We start from the raw sequence: 20,970 nt of genomic DNA, 5'->3' as shown, positions 1-20,970 counted from the left end.
GAGTCGCTGTGTTAATGATCTGAATGTGGACGGATAGACTGACCCTCCACAGCAGACTCATGTGACAGATCTCTGGATGAGACGCGTCAGTGTTTAATTTAGTCGTCGTGTGTCATGCAGTGTTGAGGAGGCCTGCTGGCTGTGGGTAAAGTGGGGGCTCAGAGTTTGTGGAGTCGGCTCTGGAATGAAGGGGGTCACTGTTTGGTTCTGAGATGCTCCAGCTCAGGTTAGCGAGGTGGTGGAGAAATGAGTGAGAGCTCTGCCAGCTGGAGCTGGCCGGGAGGCTTCACTCCTGGAGGTGGAAATGATGAGGAGTTTTAAAATCTGCTCCTCTTTCACGCTGACTTGTTTTGTTGGGTTCCCTCTTTCATTCATGTGTGATTTTAGTCTCAGCTCTCTGAACCTGAATGGAGCCAGAACCCATTTTAAAAGAGCTGCTCCTCTGAAACTCCTGGAGATCAAGAGGGTCCTGCCATGTTTGTCCAGGAGACTCACAGCACAACAGTCAGTGAATGGGGATGCAGGCAGGCTTTTAATGGGGGTCATTTGAAGTCCCAAGTCCAGTTGGAGCAGAGGCTGGAGTTTGATTCTCCAGGAGATTTTTGTTGTTGTCTGGACCAGTTATCAAAATAGGATGATAAAGCAACAATCAGAGCCAAACCTGAAGTCAGAAGTGCACTGTCAGCAACACTGCCAGCAGCTCCTCTCCCAGTCATGGGAGCTTCAGGGACTCTCATCAGCCTTGTTTTCCCATCGACCTGCACAACAACACAACAAAGACCATCCTTGATGTGTCTGCATAGAATGCATTTGTGTTGTGGACCCACATCCACCAAGAGTGCAACAGCATCCTCCTCAGTAGCCCTGCCTCAACACCAACCAGAACAGCCACAGCCACAACCCCACTCAGGACCTGATTCCAGAAGAAAGAGGGTCAGGACTGCCCAAGCAGTCAGGACAGCAGGACAAATGGATTGTGCTTCAACTGCAGGAAACATCTCTGGAAAGAACACACAGAAGTGACACACATGAATCTAAACACACACAATCAATCAATCAACCAATATTTCCATGGATAAGGAAGCCTGACAAGGTCACCAAGAGATGGAAACAACTTGGAGGATAGAAAATTGTTTTTAGTTTTGTTTTTTTTTTTTTACAGCTGATTGAAGACGTGGGTCAAAACCGACCGTTACCATAGAGATGGAAACAGAAAGCTGACACAAGAGGAAGGTTCCAGCTCTGAAAAAAGAGTTTGATCAAAATCTTGAACTGCCGGTAGAAATGTCCTTTTGTATGTTGACCTTTGTTGACAGAAGTCACTTTAGCTTGGCAGTGAAAAGAATGGCTGCTAGCTTGACAAAGAACTGCACAAACCAGGTTCAAGCTGGACTTTGGACCCTGGTATCTGCAACGACTCCATCAACTCCTAATCTAGCAGCTCTGCTGGGTCCAACTATTTTACAGAACATTTGACAGACCTGAGGAGCAGTGAGGACACACATGAGTTGATCACATGATCCACTGAAGCACCATTTTACCTGCCACTGAGGTCACCAACATGAGCTGGAGTTGGGAATCTTGAACTGAACCTGGTATCACAGCGACACCTGCTGCTGCAAAATGGAACAGCAACATTGAACCCAAGTACAGGATTTGAGGGAGACTGATGGTCGCTGTTTGGGTTTTTGAAGAACAAGGAGGGCGTGGGTTCAAGCTGGATTCTCAGAGACTATTTCCCCAACCTCTACATTGTAATCTGCACTGCCATCCAGTCACATGACTGAAGTCATCAGTCATGTGACTGAAGTCATCCAGTCATGTCAGTGATGTCACTTGGCAGGACTGTCATTGCCGTCACATTCTAGAAAAGAATCCAGACTCCACTTGTGGCTTCCATGATAACTGATGGACTTCTGGTTGGAGGCTGGACGATGATGTTTGGAATCGAAGGAAAACTGCTTGTCCAAATTCCATCCATCCATCAATCCATTCATTGTCTTCCACTTATTCCTACATTAAGGGTTGCGGGGGGGGGGGGGGGCTGGATCCTTTCCAAGCATCAACGGGCGAGAGGCAGGGTACACCCTGGACAGGTCGCCAGTCCATCAAGTGGTTAGCACTGTCACCTCACAGCAAGAAGGTTCCGGGTTTGAGCCCCGGCTCCGGCACGGGATCTTTCTGTGTGGGGTTTGCATGTTCTCCCCATGCCTGCGTGGGTTCTCCCCAGGTACTCTGGCCTCTTCCCACCATCCAAAGACATGCAATTGGGGACTAGGGTAATTGGATGCTCTAAATTGACCGTAGGTATGAATGTGAGTGTGAATGGTTGTTTGTCTCGATGTGTTGGCCCTGAGATGAACTGGTGACCTGTCCAGGGAGAACCCTGCCTCTCGCCTGTTGACACTGGGCTGGGCTCCAGCCCCCCTGCAACCATTAACAGGAATGAGCGGAAGACAATGGATGAATGGATGGATGGATGTTTGTGAAAATTAAAACCAGACAACCACTGTAGTCCCGCCTACATGATAAGCGCCATAATTTTTCTCACACGTCTTTTTTTTTTTAGACTGGTTCCATGGTGTAATGGTTAGCACTCTGGACTTTGAATCCAGTGATCCGAGTTCAAATCTCGGTGGAGCCTTCAGCAGGTCTCTGATGGACTTCGAAAGAGGAATTGCATTTTTCTATGGCCAACTCCTGCTACTTGGCTGTGGCTGGTTGGGAGGAGGCTCAGGCCCTAACAACGCTGCCACCACCTTCAATTAAGACCTCAGTTTTGTCCTGGTTGAGCTGGAGAAAGTTCTCTGTCACCATGACAGGTAAATGGACATCAACTGGTCCTGAGTCATCAGGAGACACGGCGATGTGAAAAGGAAAGAATCGCTGCTAGCTTGACAAATAACTGCACAAACCAGGTTCAAGCTGGACTTTGGACCCTGGTATCTGCAACAACTCCCATCAACTCCTAATCTAGCATCTCTGCTGAGGGTCCAACTATTTCAAAGAACATTTGAGCATCACAACACTTAGCAGGACCGTCAAGTTGGATTCTCAGAGACTATATCCCCAACCACTACACTGGCATCTACACCTGATCCGGCTGTGGTGCAAACATGACGGTTGTGGCCCACAAATGAAATACAGGTTTTAACGAAAGCTCCAAAATCCAAGGTGAAATGAAAATGTGTGGAACTAACCGGATTCGGTCCGAACATCCGAAGGTGCCAAATACTGAAGTAAAATCAGAACTGGACCAATCCTGGGTCTGGTGTGGTGCTGATCTGCAATCGGGATGCGGGCCGTTTTTGGGCCATCGTGCGTCTAGACACTGTTTGTGTTCAAATTTAAAGTCCCACAATCAGAAGTAGCTGAATCTGACAGGTGAAGGTTTGGAACTACAAGATGGTTGATGTTTTCTTGACTTGATGCTCTGACTGTCAGGGTAGATGACAGCTTCTTCTGCTGCTGCATCTGAGTGGCTAGGATTGGAGGTTTTACCTCCCAAGGTTGTTTGGTTCCAGGTGAAACTTTAAAATTCCAGTCCCCAACCTTGGCTGTTCTGAAACTCTTCTCCTGAATCAGTCCTGAGCTGCAGCAAGAACAAATACCAGTGCCAACCAGATCAACTTCATGGCTGCTAACAGCCTCAGACACTTGATTTCCATCAATCTGGAGCCAAGAAGGCCCTCACCTGTGGTTCTCCTCCAGGAGGGTCCAGGTTCTGCCATTGTGGCTCCTGGTGCCACTGCCAGAGAGCCTCAGCTGCACATTGCAACATTTCAACAGGAAATTTACATTCCTTCAAATGTCCTGACATCTGATTCCAATGGTTCTGTTCCAACTTTATATTTTAAAATGAATCACACAATGAAAGCTGCCACAGCTGGTTTAAGAGAGAGAACAAGCTAAGAGATCTGAAACCAGTAAAATATGCTTTTCTGTGTGCAAACTAGTGAGGGGCATGGAAGGATATTTTACCACCAATACAGAACCCAGACTTTAGTCATGTGATGAGATGGCGACTCTGATTATGAAGTTAATGGACAAAATGTGACTTGAAAGAAAACACATTAAAAAATACTAACTAAACTTAATAAATAAATAAAGAAGCAGCACAAATAACGTTTTCTTCTGCACAAATTTACTGGTATTAGACTGTATTTTTGGTTAATGAGTAGATGAAAGAGTGTCACATATATATTATATACATGTGATACATGCACGTGTATCACATGTATATCGTGTATATATGTATATATATATATCGTGCTCACTTTGGACAAAAGCTCAATGAAACTGTGGGATTGTAGAATGATTTAAACGTTCCAAGTGGACTGTTTCAGGTTTCTTGAAGACGCTTCAGCTCTCATCCAAGAGGTGTCTTCAGTTTTCTTCACTGATGGGAGGATTTATGGCTCTGTGGGGGCGGGACCTTCTAAAGAGGTGATTGACACATGCGAGCTCTGGGTGTCAGAGTTGTTTTGGTCAGGATGTGAAAGGGAAGTTGACTCAACAGCAATTCCATAATCTAGGGGTAGAAACCAAAGTCTCCTGCAACGACGATGGGATTCGAACCCACGCATGCAGAGCACAATGGATCAGCAGTCCATCACCTTAACCACTCGGCCACCTCTTCTGCTAACAGCAACCCTGACCTTTTAAACAGCTGAACTCTTTGGAGCCCATTTGTCAGAATTGGACCCAGCAGGAGCCACTGAACACAACTCTGACATCATCAGGCTTCTTCCCAGCAGCTTGGTGCTCCAGAAGGAAGAATCCAGACCATCGCTACATCATCAGAGTGAACACCAGCTGATGTTGACCAGTTTAACAAGCCTTTGACTGCTAAATGACATCCAAGCTCAGATTCTCTTGTCCTGATAGAACAAGTCAATGTTGAAGAAGATGAGAGCACCAGACTTTTTCATCCAAGGAAACAAGCATCCTATCACTGTCCTATGCTGAGTTTCTTTAAAAAAAAGTGAGACAACCTCAAGATTTTCTGTTTCCTCTTGTAGGATTTTGCCACAGAGAATCAGAGCCAATCAAAAGCTTGTTGGACTTTAACGTTGGAGGACTGAACAAGTCATGACATCATCAGTTTTACCTTCACAGGTGCTCAATTTACTTTACTTTCAATTTTACAGAGGTAGAACCTGAAATCAAAGCTGTCTGTCCAAAGAAGTGAAAGCTTCCCAGGTTGTGATGTTCTTATCTACAGACTCTGTCTTGTATGGAGCTTCAGTCTTTAATGAAAAGACTCCTCCATTAATAACATCACTGTGCCTCTGCAGTGAATCAGTCACTCCATCCATTTTCTATACCACTGATTTGTGAAAGGTTATGGGGGGGGGGTGACATTTGGTGAGAGCAGGGTTCACCCTGAACAGGTCACCAGTCCTCAGGTCCACTGAACAGGTCCCCCATGTGGGATGATGGTGTTGAAGGCAGAGGAGAAGTCCAGGAAGAGAAGGTGGACATAGGAGTTCCTGCTCTCCAGATGGGTGAGGGCTGTGTGGACCACTGGTGAAATGGCGTCATCAGTGGAGCGGTGTTGCCTGTAGGCATACTGGTGGGGGTCCACAGAGACGTTGATGGAGACCTCTATGTGGGCCTTGACCAGCCTCTCAAAGTACTTCATGACTACTGGGGTGAGTGCAATGGGTCGGTAGTCATTTAGGCCTGTCACTGTGGAGCACTTGGGGACAGGGACAATAGTGGCAGTCTTTAGGCAGGTGGGGACAGATGGCAGCGCCAGTGAGGTGTTGAAGATGTCCACCAGCACCTCGGACAGCTGTTGTGCACAGTCCTTCAGTCCTCACCCTGGGATGTTGTCTGGCAAGGCAAGGCAAGGCAATTTTATTTGTAGAGCCTGTTTTCACTACCAGTTTGTCTCAAAGGGCTTCACATGGCATCATAACAACATCCTCTGCCCTTAGACCCTCACATCGACTGAGGAAAAACTCCATAGAAACCCTTTTAACAGGGAAAAATCTGAGAAACCTCATGGTGAGCAACAGAGGAGGGATCCCTCACCCAGGACGGACAGACGTGCAGTAGATGTTGTTACAGACAAGAAAACAGTTTACAATGCAGAATGTGGGAAACATGGAAATGTTAATAACAGCTGAAGAAGGAAGCTTCTGGAAGGGGAGGCAGGGAGAGCAAGCCAGCTTGATGGGGGACTGGATGGTAGACTGGATGGTAGACTGGTTCATGGAAGGGGAGGCAGGGAGAGCAAGCCAGCTTGATGGGGGACTGGATGGCAGACTGGTTCATGGAAGGGGAGCGCAGGCCAGTGTGACAATAGGGAATAAGAGGGGGGGGGGCGATGCAGGCGGCGGTTGGGGCTCTGGTGGATCTGTGGAAACACAGAGAGACTGCGAGACACCAAGGCCAAACTACAAAGTGCAACAAGTAATGGTAATGACAGTTCCAAAAATGTGCAGGGAGGAGAGAGGGGTAGAGGAGAGGAGAGGAGGGAAGGGCTCCATGTAACCTGACGTGTCCCCCAGCAGTCTAAGCCTGTAGCAGCATAGCTATCAATGGTTCAGAGCTACCTGAACCAGTCCTAACTGAAGGCTCTGTCATAGAGGAAGGTCTTAAGCCTGGACTTAAACGTAGTTAAAGTGTCTGCCTCTCTGACCCATGGAGAGAGCTGGTTCCACAGTAAAGGAGCCCGGTAACTAAAGGCTCTACCTCCCAGTCTGTTTTTAGAGATACTGGGAATCACTAAAAGACCTGCATTCTGGGAGCGGAGTGCTCTGGTCGGACAGTAGGGACTAATGATTTCTTTCAAATAGGATGGAGCTTTATCATTGAGAGCCTTATAAGTCAGCAGAAGGATTTTGAAGTCGATTCTAGATCCTACAGGAAGCCAGTGGAGAGAAGCTAAAGTGGGAGAAATGTGTTCTCTCTTCTTAACTCCCGTCAAAACCCTCGCTGCAGCGTTCTGGACCAGCTGGACCAGCTCTCAATGATAAAGCTCCATCCTATTTGAAAGAGCTCATTAGTCCCTACTGTCCGACCAGAGCACTCCGCTCCCAGAATGCAGGTCTTTTAGTGACTCCCAGTATCAATACAAACAGACTGGGAGGTAGAGCTTTTAGTTACCGGGCTCCTTTACTGTGGAACCAGCTCTCTCCATGGGTCAGAGAGGCAGACACTTTAACTACGTTTAAGTCCAGGCTTAAGACCTTCCTCTATGACAGAGCCTTCAGTTAGGACTGGTTCAGGTAGCTCTGAACCATTGATAGCTATGCTGCTATAGGCTTAGACTGCTGGGGGACACATCAGGTTACATTGAGCCCTTCCCTCCTCTCCTCTCCTCTCCCCCTCTCTCCTCCTCTCCTCCCTGCACATTTTACTTGTTGCACTTTGTAGTTTGGCCTTGGTGTCTCGCAGTCTCTCTGTGTTTCCACAGATCCACCGGAGCCCCAACCGCCGCCTGCATCGCCCCCCCCCCCCTTATTCCCTACTGTTACACCGGCCTGCGCTCCCCTTCCATGAACAAGTCTGCCATCCAGTCCCCCATCAAGCTGGCTTGCTCTCCCTGCCTCCCCTACCAGAAGCTTCCTTCTTCAGCTGTTATTAACATTTCCGTGTTTCCCACATTTTGTATTGTAAACTGTTTTCTTGTCCGTAACAACATCTACTGCACGTCTGTCCGTCCTGGGTGAGGGATCCCTCCTCTGTTGCTCACCCTGAGGTTTCTCAGATTTTTCCCTGTTAAAAGGGTTTTCTATGGAGTTTTTCCTCAGTCGATGTGAGGGTCTAAGGGCAGAGGATGTTGTTATGATGCCATGAAGCCCTTTGAAACAAACTGTTTGTGAAAACGGGCTATACAAATAAAATTGCCTTGCCTTGCCTTGCCTTGCCTATTTAGGACATCCTGACAAGAGAGAGTTGCAGTAGTCTGGGCCTGCAGCTTTGCGAGGGTTGATTCCCTGAAAGGTCTTCTTCACGTCTGCTGTGGTCACACTGAGGGGCGTGTCGTCAGGTGGTGGTGTGAGTCTGGTGCTGGGGGGGGGGGTGTCAGGGTCCTTGAAGCGGAGAAGAAACTCATTGAAGGAGTGAGGCGCTGGACCTGCTCTACTTGTGAAGTGTCATGAGATAACATTTGTTGTGATTTGGCGCTGTACAAATAAAACTTACGACTTAAATGGAAACTGTCGGGGGGGTGTAGCCTCCATCAGGGATGTCTTTGATGTCTGAATTCTGTCTCTGATGTCTGAATTCTGTTCATTGATCTCCTGCTTCAGTCTTTGATCTCTGACTGATCCTAAACTCATCAAAGGATCACATCACCTTCACAATCTGTAAAGAACCTGGGTGTCATTTTGGACTCTGAGCTGAATTTCATTCCACATGTCAAGAACATAACTAAGAACAGAGCCAGAGACGCCCGTTCCTCTCAGGCCAACACGGAGGTGCTGATGCATGCTTTTATTTCCAGTCCTTCAGATTCTTGTAGTGCCCTGCTGCTCTCTGGTCTCCCCAAAACAACCATCTACAATCTACAATGACTCCAGAACTCTGCAGCACGTGTGCTGACGAGGACCAGAGGGCGGGAGCTCATTACACCAGTTTTAAAGTCGCTGCATCGGCTCCCCGTGTGCTTCAGGATCAACTTTAAGGTTCTTTTAGTAGTTTTTAAGTGTCTTAATGGTCTTGGCCCACCTTATTTATCTGAACTGCTTTTATCATATCAACCTTCGCGGACCCTGAGGTCCTCTGGCACCGGCCTTTTAGTCGTTCCAAGACTCAGAACTAAAACCCATGGGGAGGCTGCATCCAGCCATTATGGCCCAAAGTTCTGGAACAGCCTGCCAGAGAACATGAGGACCGCAGAGACTGTTGATGTTTTAAAAGGAGGCTCAAGACTCCCCTTTTTAGCTTAGCTTTTAACTGACTTAGTCTCTCTTGTCCTTTCATTTTATCACGATATCTTATTGTTACTTTAGTCTTTTAATTATTTTATTCTACTTTTTTATTAGCTCTTAAACTTTTAGATTTTATATATATTTTATGTCATTCTGATATTTTAATATCATTGTAATTTCTGTTCTTTCCTATTCTACCTTCTTTTAGTCTTAGTTTTTAGCTCCAGTGTTTCCTGGTGGGGGCCCTCCACACTGGGAGGTGTGTCTAGTCCACCCACAGGGGCGTCGTCCTTGGGATCGTCCAGGCCCAGAGAGCTGGGGGGCTCGGGGGGGTCTGGGTGGCGGCGCTCCCTGTGGTTGTGGGCTGTGGCACCTCCTGGTGAGGATGGCCCCCATAGGTGGTCTTTCCTCACTAGGATTTTCAGTGCCCTGCCATGTTCCTACTGACAGTCAGTGTGTGGTTGTGTGTATGCGTGTGTGTGTGTGTGTATGTGTGTGTGGGGGGGTAGTGTGTGCATGTATGAGGTCATGTGGGTTGGGAAGGCTGGGTTCTTAACATGTATTTATTGTATTGTTTTATATTTTATTGAATGTTGCCTGTTTTCTCTCAGTTCTGTGAAGCACTTTGTGTTGCAGTCTCTGGATGAAAAGTGCTGTACAAATATAAATAAACTAAACTAAAGCAGACGGACGACTCGAGAATGAGAGAGGAAAGAGTAAACAAAGCAGACTCTTTTGAGGTTTTCTCCTTGGTCCCTTCATTTTTTGAGAAGACACTGGACTCAACTGCTGTCCATGATTCTGGATTGTGTTGATTGCGTTGTGAACGAGGATTTGGCCAGGTTTTGTAGGCGGGATCACTGGTGTGCGAACACACCTGACGCTGTGGAGAAAAGATGGCGAGCCACCCACAGGAGAGAGAGAGTCGGAGTGGAAAATGGCGCTGCAAACCTCACCCACCCAGGTGACACTGACCCTGACGGTGGGATTGTGGTAGGACAGAACTGACAGGTTTCACAGAGACACCTTGAATTTCTTTTGGACTGATAACGGACTGAACGAAAAGACTGCTGATGAACGGGAGAGACTCTGATCATTGATTTGTGAGATTGAGTTGTAAATTGAAATACTTTGGCCCTGAGTTTTATTTTTATAACTTTGTTTTGTTCACGTTTCCTGATTGTGTGCCAAATCGGTGTTCCATGAGTGGGTTGTTGAAAGGGAGTTCAAGCTTGGATAGAGCCGGTGAAACAACCCAACAGGAAGAGGGAACGTAGAACTAAAACTCATAAATAGGCTGAACCAAGATCAAATGAGAACCTAGACTGAGGAAACTCAAATAGACACCGTGAAGTAAACAAACAATCATAGAAATCCAGCCACCAAATTAAAGCTCAACTCAAATAAGTCGGGTTAACTTCAAATAAGACTCAAAAGAGGTCAATAACCTGATTCTCCTGAGGTTTGGTTTCTGTCTGTTGGTTGGAGGGAGACTCCTTTATTGAATGTGTGTGGATGTAAAGGGTTTGGTACCAATAGTTTTTGTTTTTCTGACATTTTCTGTCTATAAAGAAGTCGGCAGTTTTATTCACTGACTAGTCTGTGGTCTGTTATTCTTGCATTAGAATCAACCACTCACATGAGCCTAAAATCTCTGGTCCTCCACCTGAAGTGAGACACATGGGAACTTTGACCCTCATCAACCATGCAGGGAGGAGTTCTCAGAGTTTGATTGTGCTGATGAATCATCAGAACTCTCCATCACGCCGTGACGAGGACATCTCAGTGTCAAATCTGTCATTTCCTGCTGCCAGTAGGTGGCGCTGTGGTCACCACTGACCTGTAGATGTGTTCAGACTGGGATGTTGATCAAACCTGGAAGTTTCAAACAGATCTGACAGGTGGAGAGGATTCAGAAGAGTTGAAGCTTCATTTTAGTTGGAGCCTGAAAATGAGGTGAGACTGAGGGCTCACAGGAGTTGCAGGTAGGTGCTGCCCCCTAGTGACCCAATGGAGAACAACATGTAATGACGTGAACGTTCTACATTTTTCCAGTTCTTGACTTCATTCATCCTCCAACTTCTTCAAGCTGGAAGAGAGTGAGATCATTTAAAGTAGAGAGTCAATAATCAGCATCTCATCACTCATTTGTTCTCTGGTGGTGACCTCACGACTCAGCAGTGTGACATTACACATTTCGCTGATGTCATCCTCAAGTGTGTCACTCAGTTCATGCAGCCTTCATTGTTTTATTTTATTTTTTCCTTTCACTTTGATCTTCACAAAGACAAAGTGCGTCTGATGGAGGCACCACTGACAGAGTGGAATGTTTCCATGTTGCCATGACAACGTGAGGCCCCTCACCTCCTCTGTTCCTTCTGCCGGTCGGCGTCAGAAGAGCAAGATGGCTGCTTCTCCATCTGGGTGGATGAGCAGCTCCTCCCATCTCAGGCAGACGCTCCCTGGCTGCATGTCAGCAGCTCCTCAAAGCTCCTTCTGGTTTCTTTGCTCTCCTGATGCTGCGCTGGTGGATTTGTCCACCTCTCATTCTCCAGGGTTCTCAGCCTCATGTTCTCTCCCTCCTGTTCCAGCTCCTCCAAGTTTCCAGTGGAAGTTTGGCTTTTGTTTGCTACTTTGTCTTTTCTCCTCTGTTGGTGCTTTGAGTTCCTTTGTTGTTCTTTGTCTTTTCATCATTCAAGCCTCCTTTTGTTGAACGCTCCTCTCCCCCGTCTGTATTTGGGTCCTGTTCTCCTCCACTTTGGCCAAGAAGGCGGCCCAACAAGAGTCACCAGTGATGTCACAGCTCCTGGATGCCCCGCCCCTTCATCTGGTGCAGGTCGTGTGATGTCACTGAATCCCACTCAGACCAAACCAGTCAGAGATCAGTGTGTTTGTGTCAGTGATGTCATCGCTGCTGACATCACAGCCCTCCATCCACACACGCCAGACTGAGGTGGAGGAGGTGATGTTGGGGTTTTCAAGGTCTTCGTCATGAGTGGGAGGGGCTGAGCTGGTGAATGATCAGCTGACCAGGTCTGGGCTCAGTTCAGATGTTGAGCCACTGCTGACTGCCATTTGCCTGAGGAAGACCCAACGTTCCCCTCAAGAAATGGAGGGCAGTTTTTAGTGCAGCGTTCATTCTGGTTGGAGTTTTCCTTTCCTTTGCCCTGCACCTCTCTGGTGGGGAGGTGCTCCCTGTTGACAAGGACTCAGTGGAGAAGACTGGACCAGGACCTTCACTGGTTCAAGGAGCACCGAGGCAAAGGGAGGCCCAGACCAGCAGCCAGGGTGACCAGTTTGAAAAGCTGCTCCTCTTCCATGCTGACTTGTTGGTGTCTCCTCTTTTATTCCTGAGTGATTTTAATCTCAGCTCTCTGAACCTGAATGGAGCAGAACCAGGAAATCATTGCAGGAAATCATGGAGGAGAAATGAATGAATGAGACTTCCAGTCAAACTGAGACAAACGTCCAGGTTTGGTCATCAAAGATATCTGACATTCATCAGTAGACTGACAAAGATGCTCATTATTACTGCAGCAGATTAAACTAGAGAATAAAGAGGGTCTCACTTTGGAAAAAAATATTGCAGGATATTTTTGTTTTATCAGAGAGGCTTTAATGTCTGTCTTTGATGTCTAAACTCTGACTCTGATGTCATTGGTGGTGACTGAATTCTACCCCCTGACAGACGGAAGGCTCATATTGGTGATGCAGGTAGGTGCTGCCCCCTAGTGACCCAATGGAGAACGACATGTAATGACATGAAGATTCTACATTTTTCCACTTGTGAGATAAAAATACCTCACAGCAAGAAGGTTCTGGGTTCGAGTCCCGGCTGGAGCACAGGATCTTTCTGTGTGGAGTCTCCATGTTCTCCTGTTCCTGTGTGGGTTCTCTCTGGTTATCCAGCTTCCTCCCACAGTCCAAAGACATCAAGAGGGGACGAGGCTGATTGATACTCTAAATTGACCGTAGGTGTGACTGTGAGTGTGAATGGTTGTCTGTCTCTATGTGTTGGTCCTGTGATGGACTGGTGACCTGTCCAGGGTGAACCCTGCCTCTCACCTGTAGACGCTGGGATAGGCTCCACCCCCCATGACCCATATCAGGAATAAGAGGAAGAGAATGGATGGATGGATGTTGGAAACGACTGCAATACAGTATATAAATATTCTAGTTCCATACATGGGAACCTGGTTCTCCTGCTCTTTAACATCCTCCAATAGGAATGGACCGTCTATGACAAAGTATCAATAAATCTATCAAGGAGGAAGAAGAATTCTGATCAAAGAACTGAAGTCAATCTGGAGATCAGTTGATCTCTGGAAGGAGGAGGAGGAGGCATCCTGTGCTTTTATCTCTCTGTCCATGTTTCCTGCTGTGTGTGTGTGTGTGTGTGTGTGTGCGTGTGTATGTGTGTGCGTGTGTGTGTGTGTGTGTGTGTGTGTGTGTCCCAGCTGCAGCAGTCAGTTCAGGTTCCTTCAGTGTGACTGAGGGAGGTTTCTGTCCGATGGTTTCTCCCAGTGTGAACACAGCCTGACTGCTGATGCTGTGCCGACTCTGACAGTGGTTCAGTTTTTCTCAGTGGCTTTGTTGCTGCTCTCAGATCAGAATGAAAGTTCTCTCAACTCTGAGTTCAGCCTCCACAACATGGAGTCACTTGTTTCTCCTTCCTTTGATCAAATAGCGAACGCTTTTGGACGAGGAGGGAGGAAACCACGGCGTTTCACTGCTTTACATTTAGAATCTCACGCCAAGCCGGAGAAGCAGGTCCTGAATCAGTCACGTGGTCACTGCCGGCTGGTGAGGCTTCGGACGTCAACACATACGTCATCGATACGCGCCTCACAGAACGAGACGAAGACGCGGGAAGCTTTGAACACAACAAGGAAAGAAGGAGAAGTCCGTGAACCCCCGGCCTCGGTCTTTGTCTCCTGAAGGCTGAGTGGCGCCGGTAGAACCTCAACATGTGCGCCGCGCAGCTGCTGCGGGTGTCGGTCCAGGAGCGGATCCTCGCCGCCGCTGAAGACTTCCTGCTGCAGCTGGGAGAAGGAGACTCAGCGGCTGGAGTCCCGGTGCTGAGAGCGCTGCTCACCGAGCGGCTGGCGGCGGCCGCGGAGCAGATCGTGGCTCTGCTGGAGGAAACCGTGGCGGAGTACGAGCGGGAGAACCGCCGGCAGAGGTTGCTGCTCGATGCCGTGCTGAAGCCCCGAGTCAGGCTGGACAGAGCAGGTGAGTCCCCGTAGGGACCTGCTGGGCCCCGAATTCAGCCAGGAAGTGGAGCTGCAGAGGTCCTCAGAGAGCATTTTAGGGGATTTTAGGTGTAAAAAGCCATTTCCGGGTTGTGTGTGAACGTCTGAAAGGTAAAATGTAAAAATTCAAAGGTCAAAATCAAAGGGTAAACTAGTTTTTCTGTGGATTGTTGTCCAGCCTTCTTTTGTAGTTTTTAACCTGTCCTGTTCAGCAGCAGCATCCATGTTCCTGGTGCCTTGCTGGACTGAAGCAGTTCTACTCTGCTAAGGAGGAACCTGATAAACTCCTCCTATCACCATCTGGGTTGAACTTTATTAGGAATGTGTTGGTTCATTGATGAAGCTACCGGACTGAGGACAGGAGAGGACAGGAAGAGAGAGCAGGGACAGGACAGGGAGGACAAGGGGGGGGGGGGCAACAATAGGAGAAAAACAAACAAACAAAACCAGTAACAACAATAACAACAGAGATTTATCGAGAGTTCGATCGGAAATTCTACTGGTCACCAAGAGACAAACTATAAAAATAGACCAGAGAGAGAGAGTAGAGCCAGCAGGTATTTCTTCTCAGAGTATTACAGTTCTACAACACAGAACAACAGAAGTTATCAGTCGAGAAAAACTCTCACTGACCTGTCTTTGTAGCCAGAGAGGCGTGTATTTTGAGACCAGGTGTGTGTGTGTGTGTGTGTGTGTGTGTGTGTGTGTGTGTGTGTGTGTGTGTGTTCAGGTCTCTCACTCATTCTCACCTGGATCATTCTGACACCCACACATACACAGATGCATCTGTGTGGGTGTGTGTGTGTGTGTGTGTGGGGGGGGGGGGGGGGTCAGACTTCCTGGAAGACAGACCTTCTCTCAAAACAACTCCAAACATGAGAAGAATGGATTTTGGCCACGAACATTCATTCCGCCACCACAGAGGAAAAAAGAAAAAACATTGGTTGCAGAATTTCCAGTGCAGATTTACCATTTGGTTTAATATGATTTTAAAATAAATGTCTGAGTGTGTGATTATGGGTCAGTTGTGCGCTCCATGTGTGTATACGTGTGTGTATGTATATGTGTGTGTGCAACAGTTTGTCTTGGATGCGGTGGGTAGCTGACTGTAGCTGATGTGGGGGACCAGAACATCACACCCCCAGTCCAGGACAGCAGGCAGGTCAGGACCAAACCACCAGGGCACCCAGAAACCCCCTGAACACAGGGAGCACCAGGAACCCCCCCCCCCCCCCCCAGGCCACAGGCCCAACCCATGCCAGGACCCGCAGGACAGCATAGGAGCAGCAACCCCCGCCTGGAGGCAGCCCACAGAGAGACGGGGCAGAGAGATGACCCCGGGCCCACCAGGCACCCCCCCCCCCCCCACAGCAGGAGCTGAGCCCAAGGGGATGGAGCCCCGCCAGCGTCGAGGCCCACCCACACCCCACGACAAGACGGGGCAAACCACAGCCCACTACAACGACCAGGCCCACCGCCCCCAGACAGAGCTACATACCCTCCACCCGTCCCCTGTTGAACTGAACCAAGACAAGACCAAGCTGAGGGGACATTCACACTGTGTTGCTAACTCCTAACTAACTCTAACTGAGTCGTGTGTGACAGGCTGGCCCAGCATGCTGTGCATGTTGGTGTCCTTGTGTCGTTCTTCTGTAGGCTGCTACGGTGCTACCTTGTTAAAAGATGATCCTGTAGACTGGAAGTTATATCAGCCCATTAAAAACAACCTTTTTTTCTCCACTGCCCGGTTGGCCTGGGCTGGACCGGCCATTAGGGAATCATTCCACTTCTCCCAGTGGCCAGCACCTCCCTGGCTGTGAGTGTAGGTGGGCTGACATGTTTAGCATCGGTACAGGTTCCCTCTGGTTCTAGGGACTGAACTCTCATTCTCCTACAGGGTCTCATTCTAGAAATGAACATTCTGACTAGCAGATGTGATCATGAATGGACAAAACCATTCAGCAGAGGGGACCTTTGACCTTTGACCTGGGTGACACAACGTTGATCCAAGCATCTGAAGCCAGCGTTTCTATTCCCAGTTTGCTGACTGGTCATCAGTAGCAGGACGTCTCTTTATTGAGTTGATTTCTGTTTCTGTCGGTTGCTCCACTGTTTCAGAGTCAAATGAAGAGATTTCTGATGTTGCTGTTTGTGTCCTGCAGATGTGGAGCAGCTGCTGGTGATTAAAGAAGAGGTTCCCCCTGAGCTGCAGGACCCAGAGCCCCCCCACATTAAAGAGGAGTGGGAGGAGCTCTGGACCAGTGAGGAGGGAGGGCAGCTTCAAGGGCAGCAGGAGGCTGATATCACCACGTTCCCCTTCACTCTGGTCCCTGTGAAGAGTGAAGGGGACGAAGAGAAACCTCAGTTCCCACAGCTTCATCAGAGTCTAACTGAGGAGAACTTGAAAGAAGAGTCTCTGAGCAGCAGCCCAGTTCATCCTCTGAAAACAGAAGCTGATGGAGAAGAGAGTGGAGGACCAGAACCAGAACCAGCCAGCAAGTTAGATCCAGATCCACTTGTACAACCCCAGACTGAAGACCAGATGTCAGACTCTTCTGAAGCTGAGCCTGAAGTCAGTGAGGATGATTGGGTCAGACCTGATAACACGGCCTCCTCTGAGCACAAGGAACCCTCTGGCTCAAGGAGGAATTTGCTTCAGAAATTGAGACCAGGACAGGAAGTGAGTCATTGCAACTCAAAAGAGCAAAAAATAAAGACCTCTGGCCCTTCTGAATCTCAGACAGAAGTCAGTGAGGATGAGCATCCATGTAGGTGCTCAACATGGAGTTTGGATACACTCATGAGAAGAAAAACTGGGGAGAAACCATTCCCATGCTCAGTGTGCGGCAAAAGATTCTCAAAGGGAAATCTGAAAACACAGATGAGAACACACACTGTGGAGAAACTGTTCCCCTGCTCAGTTTGTGGCAGAAATTTTTCAGAAAAGGGACGTCTGAAAAGACATAAGAACACACACTGGAGAGAAACCATTCCCCTGCTCAGTTTGTGGCAAAAGATTTTCAGAAAAGGGATGTCTGAATAGACACATGAGAACACACACTGGGGAGAAACCATTCCCCTGCTCAGTTTGTGGCACAAGATTTTCAGAAAAGGGATGTCTGAAAAGACACATGAGAACACACACTGGAGAGAAACCATTCCCCTGCTTAGTATGTGGCAAAAGATTCTCAGAAATGGCAAATCTAGAATCACACATGAGAACGCACACTGGGGAGAAACCGTTCCCCTGCTCAGTTTGTGGCACAAGATTTTCAGAAAGGGGATGTCTGAAAAGACACATGAGAATGCACACTGGAGAGAAACCATTCCCCTGCTCAGTTTGTGGCAAAAGATTCTCAGAAACGGGTAATCTGAGAAGACACATGAGAACGCACACTTGAGAGGAACCATTTTTCAAAATGTTGCTCTGAAGCTGTGACAAAAGAGTGGGAGAAGCAGGTTGCAGGCCAAATACAGGATTTTTTCAAAAACCACAACGATAAAACAAAATTGAACTAAGATAACAATGGGATGTGGTTGTCAGTCGAGTTCGTGTTGTGGATGTGTAAGGAAGAGATGTTGGCTGCTGAAAATCAAAGTGACAATGGATGAGGAGGAAGAGCGGCTCCTGGCCGGCAAGGCGGGTTCTTTATGAAGAGAGCAACTAACCAACTAGGAGGAATGAACAGCTCCCCACTCTCCAGCTACCTGCTGCAACACAAGAAACATCATGAGAGACACCAGCCAAGGGACCATCACACCCCCCTACAAGAACAGGGTCCTGAAGGGAATCCCGCTACCAAAATACCATGAATGCAATTTTTCTTGAATCCCAAAATGATAATTCACTAAACCTCTAAAAACCATATACGTCTCCCATTGGACTGCTCAGATAAGGTCAAACTATCAGGAGGGGAACCAGTGGCCTGCTCCGGTGGTCCAGCATCTCTTGTTGCAATTTAAGAGGCTAGGAAAAGACAAGAGGAGAACCAGAGAGAGGAAAACAGCTCACAATCAAATACCACACTGAGGAACTCTAGACAACACGTCCACCACCACTTTGTCGGTCCCCTTCACATAGCGAATATCCAGTATGACTGCAGGAACAGAGACCACCTGACTGGTCTCTGGTAGGGACACTGCAAAGAATGAAGGAAGATGAGTGGATTATGGTCAGTGTAGACAACGTGTCTACATGGAGAACAATGATGAGAACACACACCTGAGAGACATCAGTCTTGCTGAGTTAGTTAACAAAGCTCCTCAGGTCAGGAAAACTTGAGACGACACAACAGAGAAACTTCCTTTGTCCATCCTGTGTTGTGTGACTGAAGCTGAGGAGAAACTGAAACTAATCATGGTGGTGGAGGCCAGACTTGAGGGTTGTGGGTGTAAAGAGTTTTTGAAAGCAGAAGGGAAAACACATCAGGAAAGAGACAGGATGAAGCTGAAATCATGGAGCCACCTTTGGACAGGAGGGTGTGAGGGCTGATCTGATTTCTCTGAGGTCACCATCAAAGATCCACTTGGCACCAAGTACTGATCTTTATCATGAAGTATTGATCCCTGATCAAACACTGAATTGTCTTTGAGATGTGTGAAAATAAATGAGTGGGTGGAGTCTCTGATATCAGTGATGTCATCCAGCTGTTGGAGAAATATGTGACATCAGCTGGAGCCTCCGGTGAAGTACCTTTAGTAGTAGTACACATGCAGTATACGCTCAGTACCGGCTCCTACACAGACACAGCGAGCGCTGCTTTAACAAATACATGGTTCCTATGGGAGAGATTGGTTGGATTTCCGGTGGATCAGGACCAGGACTGAAGTTGGTCCCTGACCATCCTGGAGGGGCGGCTGTAACACAGGATGAGTTTTCACAGTGAAGGTCTTCTTCTTCTACAGCTTAATTAAAGTGTAAACAGCTGTCAAGACACCTTTTAACTATCTTTATAAACTTGTCTTTTAATAAACTTTCTGTTCTCTTTTAAAGTTCTCAGTGCTTTTGTTTCCATGTAGAGGCTCTACTTGATCACCACCCTTGTGTTTGACTGTTTGGAGTGGATGATGTTGTTATCATTTGTCTGTTTATCTGCTGCCCCCAGGACCTGCGTTGGGAGCTAATTAGCAGTATGCACCAAAACCTTGTTAGACATGGATGCTCTCAAACCAAATCCCTGCAATCGTTCAAAATAATAAAAACACAAGAACACACCTGAGGTTCCTTTTTAGCTGGAATGTTCCTTTCAGAGCTTTAAGAGTGAGGAGAAGGATTTTAAACTGTGTTCTGGATTGATGATGTGGTCTCTCCTCCTAGTTCCTGTCTATGCACGTGCAGCTGCTTTCTGGAGCAGCTGCAGTCTTGAAGGGGAGGTTCAGTTTTTTGGACCTTTGGCCTTCCCAGCTCACCAGGGTGCTCCCAGCAACTGGAGACAGTTTTGGACCCACTGGGTCTGGTCCTGCTGATGCTATCTGCAATGCTAGTGCTAGCGCGAGTGGATAGGCCTGCCATTTAAATACCATCTTACTCACTCCACAGCACTTTCCAGGCGACTGAAATAAAACTCCAGAATATCAATTTAAAGTGTTTGTTGATAGAATCATTCTGGGGAGGAAACTTTTAGTACATCGCGGTTCTTTTTGAGGGACAAACCTCAGATTTCAGGTGTAATTTTACCTCTCCTCTAGTCGGTAGAAGTGGGCTCACGTTACAGCTTCAGAGGACTGATATGCTACTGACTGAATGTATTCCTCAGCCATTGATGAGTCGGCCGATATTTATCTATAATATATGTTCATATATCCAGTGACTTCTACCAGTGCTGTCTCTGTGCTGGGCTCTAAAACCAGACTGAAACCCTCAAATGAACTCTTGTTATGGAGGAAGTCACTAAGCTGATTAGCAGCTGCTTTCTCCAGGATTTTAGAGAGGAGGGGAGGTCAGCTATCAGTCCATAGTTGGCTAGAACCTCAGGGTATCCACAGCTTCCCTGACCAGGACTTGAACCCTAGGCTGTGGCAGTGAGAGCACCAGTCCTAGCCACTGGACTATCAGGGATCACACTGACCAGAGTTTGTCCTTGCAGGAGTCAGTGACTTAATAGAGTCTAACAAAGGGTTGAACGTGAATGAGACAGTCACCCTTCAACATGGGGCCATGGCAGAGTGAACCAAGAACACTACAATGGGGGTGAGACTGGAGCCATGATGGATTCACAGTTTATCACCTCCACCATCATGTGGACCACCGTATCACCTCTTCCTCAACCTCTAAATATCTCATTCCCTGACCGGGAATTGAACCCAGGCCGCGGCGATGAAAGCGCCGAATCCTAGCCACTAGACCATCAGGGACCACACTGAGCTCTCCAACAACAGAGACTATACACAATGACTCAAGAACACAGGACTCTGTTGTCTCAGTTTGAGATACAGAGGGTCCACCAAGACCACCAGACACCTCAGCCCCCTAAAGACAGTCCACCCCCAGGATCCTGCCCCCCTCTGCTCCAACTCAGCCCTCCATTCATAACTGACTTTGTCTCAGTCTCTTCACAATGCCAGTCACTGAAACACTGACAATGTGATGGGGGCATTTTCTTCAAGGCTCACAACTGCTACTTCCTACAGTCGTCTCTACTGTGTACTTGTACTACCAGTTGTTATGAGCAACTGTGGATTTCTAAATATTAACACTGTCACAGTTTAACTGCATCAGTTAAACAGCCTTCATCTTATCAGCTAAATTGATCCTTAAATGTGACAACAGTTGATAACAAACTACCAGAAGAGAAACCAGTCTGTTGCATATCAAAGTATTTGTAGCAGGGTCA

The 20,970-nt window shown here is 47.7% G+C and overlaps 2 non-coding genes across 2 annotated transcripts; one reads left to right on the top strand and one right to left on the bottom strand.

The window, feature by feature from the left end:
• Positions 1-2,572: 2,572 nt before the first annotated feature.
• trnaq-uug (transfer RNA glutamine (anticodon UUG)) lies at positions 2,573-2,644 on the top strand. Its single transcript has one exon. It is a non-coding gene; the product is annotated as a tRNA-Gln (tRNA).
• Positions 2,645-20,419: 17,775 nt separating this feature from the next.
• trnae-uuc (transfer RNA glutamic acid (anticodon UUC)) lies at positions 20,420-20,491 on the bottom strand. The gene has a single exon. It is a non-coding gene; the product is annotated as a tRNA-Glu (tRNA).
• Between the last annotated feature and the right edge of the window lie 479 nt (positions 20,492-20,970).

The sequence above is a fragment of the Aulostomus chinensis genome, chromosome 1 (assembly GCF_037954235.1).
Source record: "Aulostomus chinensis isolate RoL2024-O1b breed Wild chromosome 1, RoL_Achi_v1.0, whole genome shotgun sequence".
NCBI lineage: Eukaryota > Metazoa > Chordata > Actinopteri > Syngnathiformes > Aulostomidae > Aulostomus > Aulostomus chinensis.
Note: the sequence above shows the minus strand (reverse complement) of the source record. Positions and strands in the feature narration are given on the sequence as shown.